The sequence below is a fragment of the Poecilia reticulata genome, chromosome 9, assembly GCF_904066995.2.
Source record: "Poecilia reticulata chromosome 9, P_reticulata-male-v2, whole genome shotgun sequence".
Lineage (NCBI taxonomy): Eukaryota > Metazoa > Chordata > Actinopteri > Cyprinodontiformes > Poeciliidae > Poecilia > Poecilia reticulata.
In genome coordinates this window covers 7,662,015-7,679,468 of record NC_088838.1, presented here as the reverse complement: position 1 = coordinate 7,679,468, position 17,454 = coordinate 7,662,015, and the positions used below count along the sequence as shown (strand labels likewise).

The 17,454-nt window shown below is 39.5% G+C and overlaps 1 protein-coding gene across 8 annotated transcripts in view; it reads left to right on the top strand.

Moving 5' to 3' along the window:
* Positions 1–66: 66 nt before the first annotated feature.
* arvcfb (ARVCF delta catenin family member b) overlaps positions 67–17,454 on the top strand; it is a 239,483-nt gene continuing 222,095 nt past the window's right edge. For all 8 annotated transcript variants that reach the window (XM_081610482.1, XM_081610476.1, XM_081610479.1 and 5 more), the window contains exon 1: positions 67–332. The gene's annotated coding sequence lies outside the window, so the exon portion shown is untranslated. The remainder of the gene's footprint in view (positions 333–17,454) is intronic.

Genomic DNA, 17,454 nt, shown 5'->3' with positions numbered 1-17,454 from the left:
TGCTTTTCATTCAACTCAACGTCGCAGTTGCTAAATTCACTATTAATAATGACCGCTTTGAATGCAACTTTGCAAGCAGTTGGATTACTTTAGTTTTTCTTATGTGGCACTCGACCGAAGAGACACACAAAGCTGGCAGGTCCGACCTGAGATTCTGGAGCTTGTGAATTAAAAAAAAAAAAAAAAAAAAAAAAAAAAGAGTAGTCTCTGCAGCAGCTAATTGCATGCAAAATAACGGCGTTCATCTGAGGCTCCGGTTCTGATCCGCTCCCTCACAGGGGGCAGAGTCACTTCGCCTTCGAGGACAACGATGACCAGGAGAAGAAACTGAGGTACAGTTGCAATACCGCTTCCCCTTGTCTGTGCTGTGGCTGTAATGCCAAGTTTTTGGCTCGTGCCGTTGCTGCTCAGTAGGAGGTGGGTGTGACAAAAAAAAAAAAAAAAAAATTAAATAGCAGCCATGTAGTAACGCGGTCAGATAGCACTGAGAAAGATGCACGCTTCCTTACGGAGGAATTAGTTCATGAAACGTTACGACGGCATAGGACGCAAGAATCTGCTTTGTTTACATTTATCTAGTTAAAATGAGACTTGAGGGGGATATTAATGTTAATAAGGGGTTAGCTGCGCAAAATAGGCTGACGGATATATCTATTTATTATTATTGTTGTTATTTTTGTGCTCGTGGCTGTAGTCCTGGACCCGTCTTGGTAACGGATGCAGTGAATTGGAACGAGCGCTAGCCGCAACGAGCTGTCAATCATCTTTCTAGTAGTCCATTGTTTTGCTCCTCCTGTTAGAGACGGAGTTACCATGGAGAGTCTTCCGGTTTCCCCCTCCTGTAATCACCTTATTTGGAGAAGGGGCGGCCATGTAACAGTTTGACGGATGGGGTTCTTGTTTTAGCACGTAGTAAAACGCTGGATTGGGGGGAAGGTTTCAGAACAACCATCAGCAACGACCTCCTCAGACAAAGTTCTCATTAAAGTTTAATTGGCTCTGGTCAGCTTTTTCACACCCGATAGCCTCTAAAGGCCCCAGGAGGCTGGAGGAGGCACTTACTGCTAGCATGGACATTCACTTTGAAACTCGAGATTTGAGATATTTACTTTGTGTTGTTGATATTAGTGTCTTTTATATATATATATATATTGGCTACTCAATAAATTAAAAGACACATTTGCCTACAGTCATTTTCAATATTGCTGAAATAATACATCCTGATAAAAATATTAGAAAATCATCAATTGACAGTTTTTTAAAATTATTATTATAATTGCAAAGCCCATATCTGTTGTATTATTTCATAATTTCCCCTCTTTCTCATCTTTATTTTTGCTTCCATCACTTTGGGATCTTGGGCATCATTGTCTGTGTCAGATGTGGGTACACACAGCAGCAAGATTAAATGGGTTTGATATATTGTTAGCATGTAAAACATAAATTCCTGATGCCTGGAACATTGTGGTCTATATTAAATTGCAAGCAGTGCTACGGGATATTAATATTGTGTTCTTTTAACTGATTTCACAATATTTTGTGATACATTGTGAAGCTCTGAGTGCACAATTCAAGGCAACTTGTGTTGCTTGTCTATTTGCTGGACAGTGTCAACAAAAAGTGGGTTTTTTATTTATATAACTTTTTTTTTTAACTGTAAAGTTTTGTACAGATAGCTAAGGAATACTAATAACAGGTTGCGAAGGCAAATGAGAAATTAGAGGAAATTAGAACAGAGGCAACCCAAGATTTTTTTTTTCATTTATTCATTTCACTCTAGTTGTTGTTATAGTCTGGAGGTTATTACCCAGTATCTATAGGCTCAGTCCTTAGTAAGCAGTGATCTTTATTTATCAGTCGGCCTCTTGAAATGAAATTACATGTTGGCACAGTGAAATTTTAACAGGATGCATTTTGTGCTCATTTGCAGTCAGAGAGAAAATTGTTCTCAGCATAAAATATTTTCAGATCAGTTTCTGAACACGACCAGAATCAATAACTGTTGAAAAGTGAGCAAAGCTCTGGTAAAGAGGAGGATTAAACATGAATACTAACTTTAAAATATATACATAATACTTGCTGGCTCTTACACATATACACAATGTGATGAATACCTTCCTTTTTCCAGTCAGTGTTCAGTGCAGGTTAGCTAGCTGGGATGAAGACCTTTTCATTTTGTTTATTACATCAGACTTCTCTTTCCTTCCTTTTTTCCTTTTCTACTATGAAATGCTAAATGTAGATGTGCCAGTCGGGCTCTATATTGCCGATAACCAATTCAGTTTCTTAGAACTTTGACCCACCAATTTTGCTTTCACCCATTCAATTTTTTGTCTATTCAAAAAGATTTTTTTAAATGCTCTGCAGGTTCTTTGATAGAAGTAGTAGCTTTTAATCCAACAGAAAATCAAGGAATTGCATCTTCCCAGGTACGCATCAGAGCAAAAATATATATTTATCTCATTTCGTATTAAACTCAAAACAACTACACTAACCTACACTGTGTTAGTTGTTTAAAAAAAAAAACAAAAGAGAAAATATGAAAATGCATAATTTTCAAAATTTGATTTACCAATAAAAGGGAGAACTAGTCCGAACTCAGTCTAAGCTAACTGAGAGACTTGTATTGTAAATATCACATCAAAAAATCATTGGGGTATTTCTACTATACACACACGGAGTCCTCAGGAGAAATGCAATGCATAACACTTTGGTGTGTGGGTTAGAGCTATAGAAGACCTACAGTGTATCTCATAAATGTAATCAATAGAAAAGAAATTACCTAATACCACCATGTGTATCTCAATGTAGATATGTTTCAAGTTATGTTCTGCAGACAGATAAAATGTTCTCTTAATTGTATTAGCCCTGCACCCATCTCAGTGTGGTTGCATGGTTAGTGTAGCATTTCATATCCAAATGTGAATCATGTTTTAGAAGCAACTGCAGTGCCATGTATTTATTCTGTTGTCTTTACTCTTCTTAAAGACTGCAGCATTTATGAGTTGAGTATCTGTGTATTGAGACTGAAGAAAGGTACTTTTAAATTTGTCCTCTCATTCACACAGACCATTTATTAAAGGGACAGTATTATGTATTTTCCAGGCACATGGTGCACTGTCGAGTAACTATGCTAACTTCAGTTGCTATAAAAATGATGTGAATATCAAGCATGACTGTAAAAAAAAAAGTGACATTACAATTTAAAGCCTTAAAATTGGGCATCTGTCTCTTTAAGAAACTTCTGCTCTTTCTGAAGCTCCGCCTTCAGGAAGTCATCAAAACATGGCTCCTCTATTAACCATTTAATAATGTTTACATCAGCTTTTCACTGCGAAGTAGCTCCTGTAATGAGCTCAGCTGATGTGTAGATCCACCATGTGTTTGCTAATTGGTCCTGGCTAGTCTGAAGGAGCTGAGGAGGAGGATGTGGGGGTGAGCAGCTCTGCAAGGTGAAAGCTTGGAAACTACAGCTCAGAGGTGGAGCTTCGTCCTCGAAGGCAGAGCTAGGCTCACCCAGCTGAATGGTTGCCAAGGGAGATTAAAGGATTTCTCAAGCATCCCTGGACTGTTGCCATGTAATAATCAAGGCAACAGTCCATGGATGGTTTTGTTGAAAGAATAACATTATAACATGATATAAAGGTCAAAAAAGTCAAATCTACATAATCGTCGTTATGTTTAAACAAACAAACAAACAAACAAACAAACAAACAAACAAACAAACAAAAAAAATCTAACAGTACAAAAAGCGAATATATTTTCTGACAGGTTACATTTATGACAGATATGTGTGTGTGAAAGCTGAAGTGGCTGTGATTCAGAGGTTCCTTGGCTGTGATGGATTGTGCATGGGAAGTGCGTTCCTGTGCGTTCCGGCGTGCACTAGCAAGCGGTTTGGGGTAAAGCCAGTCCAGTCAATGGTTCTTTGTAGAGGAAGCACCTGCAGCGCTCTGCCTTCTGCTCCAGAAGTGATTAACATTCACCTCCAAACTCCACGCTCTCCCCTCTCTCCAGCCCCGAAGCCCACCCATCCTGACTCTGCTCCGTTGACTTGGCACCTGCACGGCCTCACCGGTTTTGCGAACCCCACAGCTCACGTCTTTGTCTAGATAGTCAAGGCAATGCGACGGCAAAACTTTGTTCAGGTGTCCATTAAATTATTTTCCCCCTCTTGTTCAAGTCAAGTTTTTATCTTCATTCATTTGCTCAGCTAACTGTTTTATTGGTTTAATTAAGAACTGGATTGGATTGGTGTGCTTTCGTTTTAATGGTGTGTGCACAAAAAGGCGCCTGCTGGGTTAAAATGCATTTGTAGGACCTAAAGAACGGATTTCTTGTTGTTCTCTGTGAATAAGCAAAAAAATAATTAGTGAAAATCCAACAATTGTGGAGATTTAGAGAGCCTTGCTTTTTTTTTTTTTAAAGTTTATTTGAACCAGTAAAACAAAGTGTGAACTAAAATGCGTTACTTTTATTTCGGTGAATCTTTTTCTGGTTCAGAATTATGACTTTAGTCACAAGAACAGGAAGTGAAGTAAGTTTGGTGCTGATGATGATCCCAGTTGTAAGAATCTTTGGCAGGAGCAATGATTAAAGGAAAAAGTTAAATATTTTAACTCTTACGGTGTGCTCCGGTTAGCCCTCTCATGATAACAAATTTGGGTGGATGATAAATTGTCCCAGAATTTACTGTGATGATCAATATTATTGTGATATTGAGAGCATTTTCAGGTGATATAATGCTATGGGCATAATAATACAAGAACACATTCTCAAAGATCAATAATTGTTCAATTTGAATTTGACAATGGAACTGGAAGACATTTTAAATATCCAAATAAATAAACAAAACAACAGAAACACCAAATAAAGCAAATTATGAAGTCTCAGTAAACAAAACTGACCAAAGAGTGAGTGAGTTAACCGATGCCACCTACCTTATTTAGCTAGCTGTGATAGGTTGAGCAGCCAAAGCTTTTCCTCTGCCTAAATCTCCCAGAATGCTCTGCGGTTCTGATTCGGAGTTCAGTGAATGTTCTGTATATTGAATATTCTCTGAGATGTATCATTTACTGGTGTTGATTAGTGTGTTCATCGCCATGTATATTTTCAAAAATCCACTCTACGTTTGACTCGTCCATTTATTCCATTTTTATTTGTTTCATCTAATTCCAGTGGAGTTCAGACCCTCTAAAAACTGCACTGACATCGTCCCTACGTCAGGAATTTTGGCTGAGTTGGATTCAGGCGCCAACAGGGGAACTGAAGCAGGTGGAATATCTGTGCAGATTTTTTGTTGTTGTTGTTTTTATCAGAACCATAATAAATGTTTTCAAAAATCCACAAATTGAAAGTGAAATTAAACCGATGTTAACCTCAGAACTGCATGAGAGTTCCTCCTTAATTCCAACTCGTACCAGTGGCGTTACTATTAGGCTATGCTCAGATGCTGCTATTGTGAGTCTCATTCTCAGCGGGATTAATTTTTTTTTTATTAATTAAATTTGTTTTGTTTTTTTTGCTCAGTGAGTGGTTGTGTCCTTAAATTGCAGGGTCAGAGCGGACAGTCCCCTTACTGTCACACACACGCACGCACACATAGTGACGCTTGTTTCAAAATTGGTTTTAAATCAGATTTTCTCAGCATCATTCTCCCTGGCCAGTTGTTGGGACCTCCGTCTGTGTTGTTATTAGAGCATCAAGCGGCCTGAGCTTTGTAACATGCTGAGTCGCTGATAATCCACTCCCCTTTTCTTACGCCGCCCCCCTTGTCAGGGCTCTGCATTAACAGATAGCGCTGATTGAATTCCTCTCCTGACTATTCCCAAACCTCGCCCAACCTCCTCACCCCCTTCCTTGGTGGATTGAAAAAAGCTTTAAATCTCAGTTAAATAAAAAAATTTAAAAAGTAAGATTCGCAAACACATGCTAACTGAATATTCTCTTTGACTGAGTTGTAATTGGATTTTTTTTTCTTTAGTTTGCTTCCAAATGAGATTTCGGTAAACAGAAAATAGTTGTCTGTCGACTGTTAGCTCTCCATATATGCTGTAGTTTACCTCCCTGCTCCACTCCGCAGCTTTGGGTCTCTGTGTCACTGACGGATTAGCCCCGCCCGCTACGTTCTGGTGTGCCTTGATTATGTCCAGGGATAAGAGCCGCTTAATTGTAATCGCTGGAGCTGCCCAGAGCACTGTAAACAGTGGAGCACAGATCAGCTCAGGGTGCACACTGATGCACCATATGAAGAGAAGAAAGACAATAAAAAAAAAATGTCAAAACAAATGTCATTTAGCATCATGTTCCATAAAAAATCTATTTATGATCACTTCATAGCCTTCTGAGTGGCCATCAGGTTAGATTGTGAAGTAAAGATTCCCTACAGAAACGATGTTGGTCATCCTGATCCAGCATTTTACTCTGAGGTATTTTGCCTCAAAGGTCAAACAAAAGTTCCATTCATTTTGAGCTACTTGTGCAGATTGTGTAATTTCATGAGTAAATGACCTATTGTGCCTGAAAAAACCCAATGATGTTGTCTTGTGCTGGTTATTTTTAATCAGTGCCTGGGACATGCTTCTTTGCATCACTGCTCTTCTTTACCGTTATTCTATGTCCTCCTCTGGTTGGCTGATGTAACGATCCTAGAGCAAGTCTTTAACAGGACGCTGCACCAAGCCTGTCATCTTTCACCGACAGTTTCTTCTGATTCCCAGCAACAACTCTCTCTTTTGTATCTTTCGGTTTCCTAATTTTTGGTTTCTTTTTAATGCAAAAGTTGAAGAAGTCCTCAGTTCCTTGAAGTGGCTGCTACCTTACTTGCTGATAATTTGTGGCTTTGTTTCTATTGGATTTCTGCACTGAAGCTTCAAAGTGTGAAATGAAGTTGGCACATCATCAAATGGTTTTCCGCTGTCGAGGTGGGTAGGGGGGTTGCATAAAGCGTCTGGCTGGTACGTGCAATTTGTCTGGTTTAATCGGTAATTGTTTCGAAGAGAAAAACAGAAAATTCACTGGGAGAGAAGAATATTTTTATATTTCTCTGTGGCACAGGCAGTGAGATTTCTCTAGTCAATCTCCAGAGGTCCATGCCTTCTAACCCCATCAAGAAGGGTAACATGAGGTATTTGCTGTTTGTGTTTCTCTCATTTTTTAAGGAATCCACATTTGTTCTTCCTCTCGATTTATTCGACTTGATTTTAAAGACCTGCTTCATGCTCTAGGTTTTAATGTCAAGTCTGCCTTTTGTTTTGAAATCTCTTCCATCATCTGTAGAGCAGGCAGTGTCTGTTTAGAGATACTAAGATCTCTGTTACCAGAAGGCAACCACAGCTGCCGGTATTTTTCTGTAAATTATAGCTCTTTTTCTTGTTTTTTTTTACAGTGTACATGTTATCAGCAACATAATAAAATCATCATTACAGATCAAATATAATGGTCAATGTTCCATTTATTATGCTTCAAAGGCGACTCTAGACAGGTGGGTTTTTATTCTTGATTTAAAAGAACTCAGTGTTTCAGCTGTTTTGCTATTTTATGGAAGTTTGTTCCAGATTTGTGGTACATTAAGCTAACGTTGTTCCAAGATTCCAACAAAAGTGAAACACTGGGAAAGCTTTAAAATTGACAAACTATTGCTTTCAACAAGCAGAAACTTATAGTTGATTGTTTTTTCCATATGTGGAAGTTTATGTCACATTTATTGGCTGTCACCGTCTTGTGTTGACTTCCCTGATACTCAACGAAAAGGTTGAGGAAACTGAAGTGCTCCCAAAATAGACCTTGTCGCATCGGGAAACAATAAGGTCTCCTGCTGAATTAAATAAAAATGCAAAACAAAAACGGCATTATTAGTGAAACCATTCATCTGCATTGGCGCTTTTTAAGATAATGAAATCCCTCAGATGATATGTGATGCTGACAGGGATGACTCATCTGAAGCCACAGGTAAAGCAAAGATGGAAATCTCAACAGCCTGTTTACTTCAGCTTTCTAAATGAGCAAAGATGAAAAGAAGACACGAAATCTGTTAACGGGATAAAAATACTGTGCCTCAAAGAGCAGGAAATATTTACAATTAAATCACGTATTTTATAATGATGCCGAGATGCAGGCGTCCAAGCATTTACTGACTGGAATAAAATGTAAAAAGTAAAAAAATAAAAAAATAAATAAAAATTCCCTCTAGGTGTGAATGTGTTTGGATTCAGGATGTCGAACCTAATTAGAGAAACTGAAGATCTTTCTCTTCGCTTCATTGATGTTTGCTCTCCTGCTGCGCCATTCATTTTTCCCGGACATTCACAGGAGGCGCAATTTGGGCGAGAAAGGTGGCAGAGAGCATCAGTCATTTCAGAGGCTATAGGTGAGAAAATCATAGCAAATAGCCTAATAAATTTGACTATAAGGGATTAATGAGATCAGGCTTTCTCAATGTTTTGACTGTTTTCTTAGTTTAATGAGCTATGAGGAGAGCATTCAAAGAAATCCTTGGTTTAATTTTAATTTTGGTTATGACAGGCGTACAGCCATTTAGTTTAACTTTGCATAAAGTGCTTCATATAAAAAAAGAATCTGTCTGTCAGCACAGACTTAGTTTATGTCTGTTTTTAGTCATTATTTTTGGATGATGTTGATGCAAGTGGACAGCTCTGTTCTCACCAAGCCCGATGTGTCTCCTCAAGACTCCAATGGAAATCCTTTATTTGGTGTCAGACTTTCTTGATCTTTATGCAAACAAACCTGGTCAACATATGAAACTGCCTCATAGGATTGCAGCCGTTGTGTAGAACTGTGGTTGTCAACCATTTTTGGGCCAGTGCGCCCCCTATCGATCCAGTATTCAGGTTCCATACCTCCCTGCCACATTAAATAAGGTATAGGCTGCATTTGATAAAAATTATTTTATCGTCATTTTTGCACATCTCTGAATTATTAGTTTCCCACAGGACAGAAAGAGCTACGTGAACAGAAGGTTTTACAGGTGTAAGACAAATACGACAATCATTCAACTTAAATTTGGGCGACCCAACAGCAGCCAATCAGAATGGCGAAAAATTTCAATTCAAATTTTGATTATAACAGCAGCCATTTTGTTTCTTGTATCATAGTTGCTAAGTCTTGCAAAAATAAAAAATAAAACAAACAAAAAAAACATCCAAACAAAAGGAAAAACCAGTGATTTGTATAACACCAGTTTGAACTACTCGTCAAAAACTGTGCTCTGCCACATTAAACATGGATACAAGTGCAGCTGTATCAATCTGAATTCTTCTACTCTTCAGTGTTTCTGTCAGCTTCTTGTGACGCAGCTCCGTGCTGCATTCAGGAGAACGTGACATTTGCTAAATTTCATCTGCTAAATTTCACCCACATGGCATTTACTGTGTAAACCAGCGCTCTAAATGGAAAAACACAAGTACTGGTCCTCCTCTTAATGCCATACAAAAATGGGACAGAAAAATGGATGATATTTTTATATACACCTGTTTATTGAATTTATAGGTCAGTAATTTTACTGTACAGAAATGACAAAAGTTCTTAATCAAATCCACACGAGCCAAATTGAAGGTGTCATGGAGTCACACCAGGGGAGCTACAGTGAAATAAATCTAACATTAAGGAATAGCTAGACTTAAGAATCATAATTAAACTAGAGGAAGAAAGAATAACTAGACACAAGACAAAAACATAAACTAGAATCACTAAGCTGAGCTAAAGTAAAAAAAAAGAAGAAACACTGATCTAATAAAAATAAGAACGTAAGTAACACAGAAACAAACAAACCCCAAAAGAACTCAGACAAACCAAGATCCTGGCAAAAAACCTTAAAAAGCCCACATCAAATATGACCGAATATCAAAATCTAACGTGCATGATTAACGCTTCCTTCCGAATTGTGGTCAAGCACCTAATTTATGGAGGGGGTCATGTGAGACGGCCTCATGAAGAGGCCTGTCAAATGAAGACAGGAAGATGTTTTTCTCCCCTACCTAAGAGCTGGCAGTGGGAATAAAGGGACACTGTCACAACATGAATGTGCTGAAGGAGGTGCCAGCTCATTCATCAATGCCAGGCTTTATGTGTGGGACGGTTTTTGATGTGCAGGGCTTGCGCTGCAGAGGTCTTCTGTGGACTCTGAAAGCCAGGAGCTCTGCCCAGCTGGGACAGGGCGACGGTGGACGCCGGCTGCTTTTCCTGCCTCCTACTGCAAAATGTTCTTGGCAAGAAGTTCCCAGACCACGATAATGAAGCGTACCCATTGAGTTTTTTAAGAGCGTAATATAGAATCGGAGCCCATCTTCTGTCCATGAGCGATCTCTGTTTTTATATTGACGTCTCGTATACGAAGTTCTGTGCTTCATGTACTGTTCAATTTTTGTGATTGTGATTAAATCAATTCCTGCTGCTGCAGAGCTTTGCAGCACAGGGGGCAGCGCTGCAGTGGTTATGAAGGTTTTTTATTTTTTTTCTCAGCCACTGACCGACATCTACTGCAGTAGATTTTTGCAAACACGGATGTAGGTAATTACTGCAAGGACTCCCGGCGCGTCGTTTGTAGAATAATTGAAGCTCAGTCGGCATTAGAATCCACATAATCCTGTTAAACTTGACTGCTGATGAACAAAAAACAAAGACAACCTTAGCCCCTTTTTTTTTCTCCCATCCCTTCTTTGACAAGTGTGTTGCTGAGTAAATTCAAATGCATGTCCTTGGTTGTTGCTATGGTATCTGTGCAAACTCCCCTTCATCTTATGTGCCTTAAACACTGTAATCCTCTTATTCTGGTAGTTGCCCCACTTCAAAACCTCACTTCCAGCAGGCCCCGTCTGAGCTGCTGCTGCTGCAGGGTGGTGCTCCGTTTGTGCCAGGGTGCTGTCTGAGTTACTTCTGCTCGTTCAGGCGACTTCGCTGCATTCACAACCAGAGGTCACCACGGAAACCCGCAAGTGCCTTAACAGTTATGAAGTGATGCGAATTGATACGTGTAATGCAGGTGTGCGGGTCCATGCCTGTGTAAAATTGCAAGCCCGATATTAGTGCTAGTCCCTTGCATGTGGTTCCTGCTGGGTAAATGATGAGTGATTTCACAGCTTTAGATTTCTACACGAGGAAGTCAAGAGAGGGAGAGATGAACAGATAGGAAGAAGGCATTACTGGAGCATGGATTGATTTAATCTTTCACCCATTTCTTATGTATAAGTTCGTCTGAAAACTTTTTCACTGGGAGAAAAGTGTTTTCAACTCGTGTTGAAATCATAACATATGTCTGTGACATTTATTTACTGTTATTTTGATGCAAGAATGGATACAGCGTAACATTTTGCAATGCAATTTGCTAATTGTGGATGAGCTAACCGTTATTAGCAGTACAAGTCAGTGAAAATATATTTTTTCCATGTAGACATTGAAGCACTGAGATTGTTTGTGCCACTATGATAACTGTCTGTTGTGCCAATAAAAAGTTTAAATGTGCAACTTTTACTATGTTTTTTTTTTGTTTTTTTTACTCCACGCACAAATATTGGATTCTAAACTCAGGTCTGCTCTGTGATCACTAACTTTCCCAACTGGAATTCTGACTTTAGGGAACATTATTGTTAAGAACTTAAAAGAGATGCCTTTTTAAGCATAAATAATATGTATCAAAAGACAAAAAACATGGTGCGTTCATAGTCGCACAGTTCAAAATCACATCCAGCTATTACATAAAATCAGGTAAGTGGATGAATAGTTTCTTTCAGCTGAAGATATTTTTTAATTAAATGAATAAATGCTGCATAAATGTTTTTCACATGGTAAGAGTGGGTTTATTATATAAAAAATATTGGATGACCACCTGACTTTTTTTTAAGTAAATATAAAAGTTGCTGAAAATATTATAGTTTTGTCACAATGAACTTAAGCAGTATACCATTGGAAACTGAAATACACATCAAAATCTTAAGACCAGTCAAAAATTGCAAGAATTTGCATTTTGCACTATTGGATCTGAAGAAGGTTCTAAGTAGATGTTAAAGGAAAAAAATCAGTGTAAGAGACGAGAACTTTTGAGCGGAGAATTTTCTGAAAACTGCATTTACACTCAAACATGATTTTTTCAGCTTATCAAAAGTTTAAGACCATAGTCTTTAATAGGCAAAAGCTGTGCAAAAATCTGGATTCCATGTCATTTTCTGTCAAGTCTTTACACTGTCAAGACCTCCTGATGGCAAAAAGCTCACTGACTTTGAATGTGGTAGGATTGTTGAGCTGCATATGCAAGGCCTCTCACAACGTGCCATCGCTGCTGAGGTTGGACACAGTAAGACAGTCATTTTGCATTTTTTAAATGATCTTGAGGGTTATGGAACAAAAAAGTCAAGTGGTAGACCCAAAAAAATTCACCAGCTCTGAGCCGCAGGATCCGATTGGTTGTCCGTCAAGACACGGGACAATCCTCTACCCAAATTAAGGCCATTACTGGTGCTGACTGCAGCCCAATAACTATCAGAAGGAATCTGCAAGAAAAGGGCTTCAGAAACAAAAAACGTCGTCAAAGGCCACGTCTTCAACGCCACAAAATTGCCCGTTTGGACTTTGCAAGGGTGCACCAAACATGGGACATTGAAAGATGGAAGAAAGTTGTCTTCTCTGATGAGAAAAATTTTTACCTTGATGGTCCTGATGGCTTCCAACTTTACTGGCATGACAAGGAGAATCCCACCTGAGATGTTTTCTACACGGCACAGTGGTGGGGGCGCCATCATGATTTGGGGTGCGTTTTCCTTAAATGGAACAATGGAGCTTCAGGTTGTGCAGGGGCGTCAAACAGCAGCTGGCTATGTGGAGATCCCCATCCCTCATGACTGAGGGCCCTCGTCTGTGTGGTAATGATTGGGTTTTTCAACAGGACCATGCTGCAGTTCACAATGCCCGCCTGACAAAGGAGTTCTTCCAAGAGAATGACATCACTCTTTTGGACCATCCTGCATCTTCCCAATTGCGAACATTTGGGGATGGATGGCAAGGGAAGTTTACAAAAATGGACATCAGTTCCAGACAGTGGATGCCCTTTGTGAAGCCATCTTCAACACTTGGAGCAAGGTTCCCACTAGCCTCCTGGAAACACTGGCATCAAGCATGCCTAAACGATTGTTTGAAGTCATCAACAAGAAGGGTGGAGCTACTCATTACTGAGTCCTTTTTTTTGACACCGATTTCTGTTTTGGGGGGTTTTCGGGTTTTTTTGAGCTATAGTCTTAAAACTTTTGATCAGCTGAAAAAAAATCATGTTTGAGTGTAAATGCAGTTTTCAGTTAATTCCCCACTCAAAAGTTTTTGTCTCTTACGTTGATTTCTTCTTTTAACATCGTGAAGCTCTACTTAGAACCTTCTTAAGATCCAATAGTGCAAAATGCAAATTCTTGCAGTTTTTTAACTGGTCTTAAGATTTTGATCAGGAGTGTATGTTAGCCAGCCTAAATGTTTGAGTATCCAAGCTACAGTCTGTTGTTTTACAAGCATTGTGCTTATAAAAGCAGCTTTCGTAAGAGCATTGGGTGGTGCATCTTTACCTCCCCTCACCAGGACATTCTTGAATAGTTGCATTCATCTATCCTATGAGGAAGCAAAAAAATAAAAAATAGTCCACCGATCAAACCCCGCCTTCTCAATTTAAATTGGCCAATCACCTCAGCCTTCCAGAGTAGGGGAAAAACATCTAATGTATGCAAAGGCACAATTTTCAAGTCATTTTATTCTTTTAATTACTTTTTGTTTCAACCAAACAAACGCCAGCTCTTACCACCGTACTTTCTATAAAACAACCGGGTTTGAGGCTGGCCTCCTTTTTAGAAAGGACTCAAGATGGCTGCCACAAAGGACGCACCCACGAGGTAACAAAAAACCATAAAGGTTAATTTATTTTTATTTTGTTTCTTGGTTTATTCTTGTTTTCTTCTTTGTACATTTGTACTTATTTCTCTTAGGTTACTGACCTGTTCCCTTTATATTTTTGGAGTTTCTCAAGTCTTCTCACACCTTTCCTCAGTTTGCCAGTTTGCTCTTCTTCACAGCTGTTGCCCATTAGCTGATTATCCTCTGCCTGCATTCTGCCCCAGCTGTTCCCCATTTGCCTCTGATTAGCTTGTCTGGTTCTGTTGCCATTTCTCACCCCTGCCTCCGAGTTGTAGTTGTCCTGCAATCTCTGTAAGTTTTTAATTTGCTCTGCAGTTTTATCTATTTATAGATATATAGCTTTTTGCTGATGGATTAGCTGCTTCTGCCTTTCTGAGCTGCTGTCCGTAGATTTTTAAATCACTGAGTTGATAGAGGAAGGAGACGAAGTGACAGGTCTATGTGGGGACGGGAAGGAAGGATTCCCAGAGGGAGTTGGGGGAACAGACTCTCATCCCAGGAAGTGATTCCTCTGTGTTCCTTTTTCGAAGGACAAAATCAACGTCCCCCGGGGGCCCAGTTTGTCCCAGAGCATTTTGCAGTGGAGAGCGATGTGGAGGGCTCTCTTGAGGGATTGTGAGACTTGGCTTATTGGTTGACAGAACTGCACTAGCTCCACGCTAGCAGTATGTTTGCAGTGTTTGGCTGCTTTAATTGAAATTTCTGGCAGAGATGCTTGATGATGCTTATCTAATTATGAGTCTTGCTCGCTGGTTTTCATATCAGATTTTTTTTTTTTACAATCTATAAGAAGCATGTGGAGTATTTGTAGTCTCATCACTGAAAGCAGGAAGCACTGAGACAGCTTGCAGATTGGCTGGTACATATGTCTATAAGAGTTGTGAAAATAACATCTGAAGATAAGTTTAAGCATGTCTTCATTATCATTCCTTAAGCTATTGTCAGACATTTTTACCTGATTGCTTGTAATAGACATAATAAATAAGACAAGAAAGCAAATTAATGTAAAATTATGAAGGATATCACATCATAAGTAAAGTAGTAATCAATATTAACTTGATAAATTGTGAAACAAAATATCACTCAGATGATGTACAATTCCCAGTACTTTCATCCCAGTCAGCCCTTCAAACTATTGTCTTTTGCTTATCTGAGTTTGCGTCAGGCTCGACAACTGAATGCTCAACAATTGGAGACTCTGGCTCGCTGGAACTGCACAAGCTGGAAGCCCTGGGACTAGTGGAGCACTAAGAGACCTTGTTGCTGGAATCAGAAGTGGCATGGGAAGGCTTCTTGGGTCCGGAATCAACGGAAGCACAGAAAAGCATCATGGGTCCATCACTGACGGAGGCCCAGAGAAGCAAGACACTATTGGCCCTAACTTAGAGAAATAGCATCTCACGGCATTAACAGCACCAGAAAAAAGCCTTGAAACAAAGCTGGCTCTCTTTTTCTGGTGCTTTTGTAGGTGACTTTCTAGACACGACACGATCGCATCGTCGACCACCTCGTTCTCCATGAAGGACAGCACCCCTCCAGCAGACCCGAAGGTTTTGGTGATATCACTAAAAACCTTTTTACTCAGGGCAAGAATCCATTTCTGCTGGATTTCGTATTGCCGTCCCTCAATTTCAGCCCAGATTTGGTCGACAATGCGATCATGTGTCTCTCTCAGGTAGCTAAGACACCAACGTGTCTTAGACTTCCTGATTCCTTGAGACATCAACAACTGTACAAAAAGTCGTACCGCATCTTTTCGCTCTTCCTCGAGTGATTTCCTCATTGTTCTCAGTTCCTGGATGAACCAGATGACAGAATTCACCAGAGAACTGAATTCTAACCCCACCTTGAGCCACTCGGTGGGGTCCTGGTCATCTGAGGGAGATGTCACCATTGATATAACATGCTTTATAAAAAGCATGTTACATACCTCTGTGCACTCGTCTTTTATAGTCTCCTCAATACCCATGGCCCGGGCGAAGGCCTGAGAAACTATATTCTCAAATGCAGCTTTCAAGTCCTGATATGTGAACCCCCAGTTCTCAACCAAGTCTGAAACCACATCTGAAAAGACATCGGTCAGATATTTCAAGAGATATTTGGTGTTCTCTCTGATGCCCTCATATCCCAAAGTCAAATCCTCCCAATCTTCCTCTGGGATTTGTCGGTAGTATTCCTCAATCGCGGGAATTGCAAGGTCGTCCACTAAGACCTGGAGATCTCCTCTTATTGAGTTCATCGGAGCCTTTTTACTGGATTAAACACAGATCCTCTTCTCCTCGAACTGACTTGGAATGAGGTAGAATTTTACCAACAGGGGTTATATACTGTTACACAACAAAGCGCTGGTCACATCACAAACTATGACGCATCAGCACAGAAATACATGCAGAGCTATGACGTAATCGGCCTGCAAGTGTTCTGACGATCTGTGCTGCCTCATCACTTTGTCTTATCTGACCACTTCTTTTTCAGTAACGAGTAATCTAAGGCGTTACTATTCCAAATCCAGCAATCAGATAAAAGTTACTTATCCAAATCACTGCGTTACTATTTTCTTTAGTAATGTCATTTTATTTCCTCTGCGCGTCTTGGGGAGCGACCACCGTTTCTACGCGACATTTATCAGCTGATCAGAAACATGAACATTGGAGGGAGGAGGGAGATGCGCATTTTGTTGCTGGAAAATCAAGAACTATTTTGAGTTTCTGTCAAGTCCGATTATTATAAGTGACTTTGGGCTTGTTTTTTTCTAACGTCTCTTACAAACGTAATGAGTCGCGGGTTGCGGTTTTTTGGGCTCATTCTTGAACATCAGTGGTGGAGAAAGTACTCAAAAAATTTACTTAAGTAAAAGTACAAATACACAGACAAAAATGTACTCAAGTAAAAGTCAAAGTACCACATTAACATTTTACTTAAGTAAAAGTAAAAAAGTACTGGTTTTTAAAAATACTTAAGTATTAAAAGTAAAAGTACTTGCTGAATGCATTGCCTAATCACTAATATCATTAAGTGTACTGATAAAGCATGTTTTTATTGCGTTTACTCTGTAACATAGTTTAGACTTAGATATATGATTCTATGCATCATAATTTCAGGGATGGAAACATCTCGTCTCCTGAACTAACATAACTTGAACTTCACTTTTTTTGCCACACATTTATTTTGAAAGAAATTCAACTGGCAGAGGAGGACATGGAACCAAGGAGCCTCGTAGCAGAGTTGTAGTCTGGACCACTGAACCCAAGACCAAATCAAAACCAGTGCCCCAGTACTTAAGTACACAAAAATTGTACTTAAGTACAGTAACGACGTACTTGTACTTCGTTACTTCCCACCACTGTTGAACATGAAGTTCCTCATTTGGGCTTGGAAATAAAGTGGAGACACATAATAAGACCCAGATGTTGTCTGACATCCGGGTAGTTTTAATCAGGATCTCCCTGTCCACCATTTCCGGGAAATAGTGGACATTTCCGGGAAATTTCCTTCACCTCACTTTGGGTCAGAAATGACTTGGCAGTCATAAAAAAAAAGGAATGATTGAAA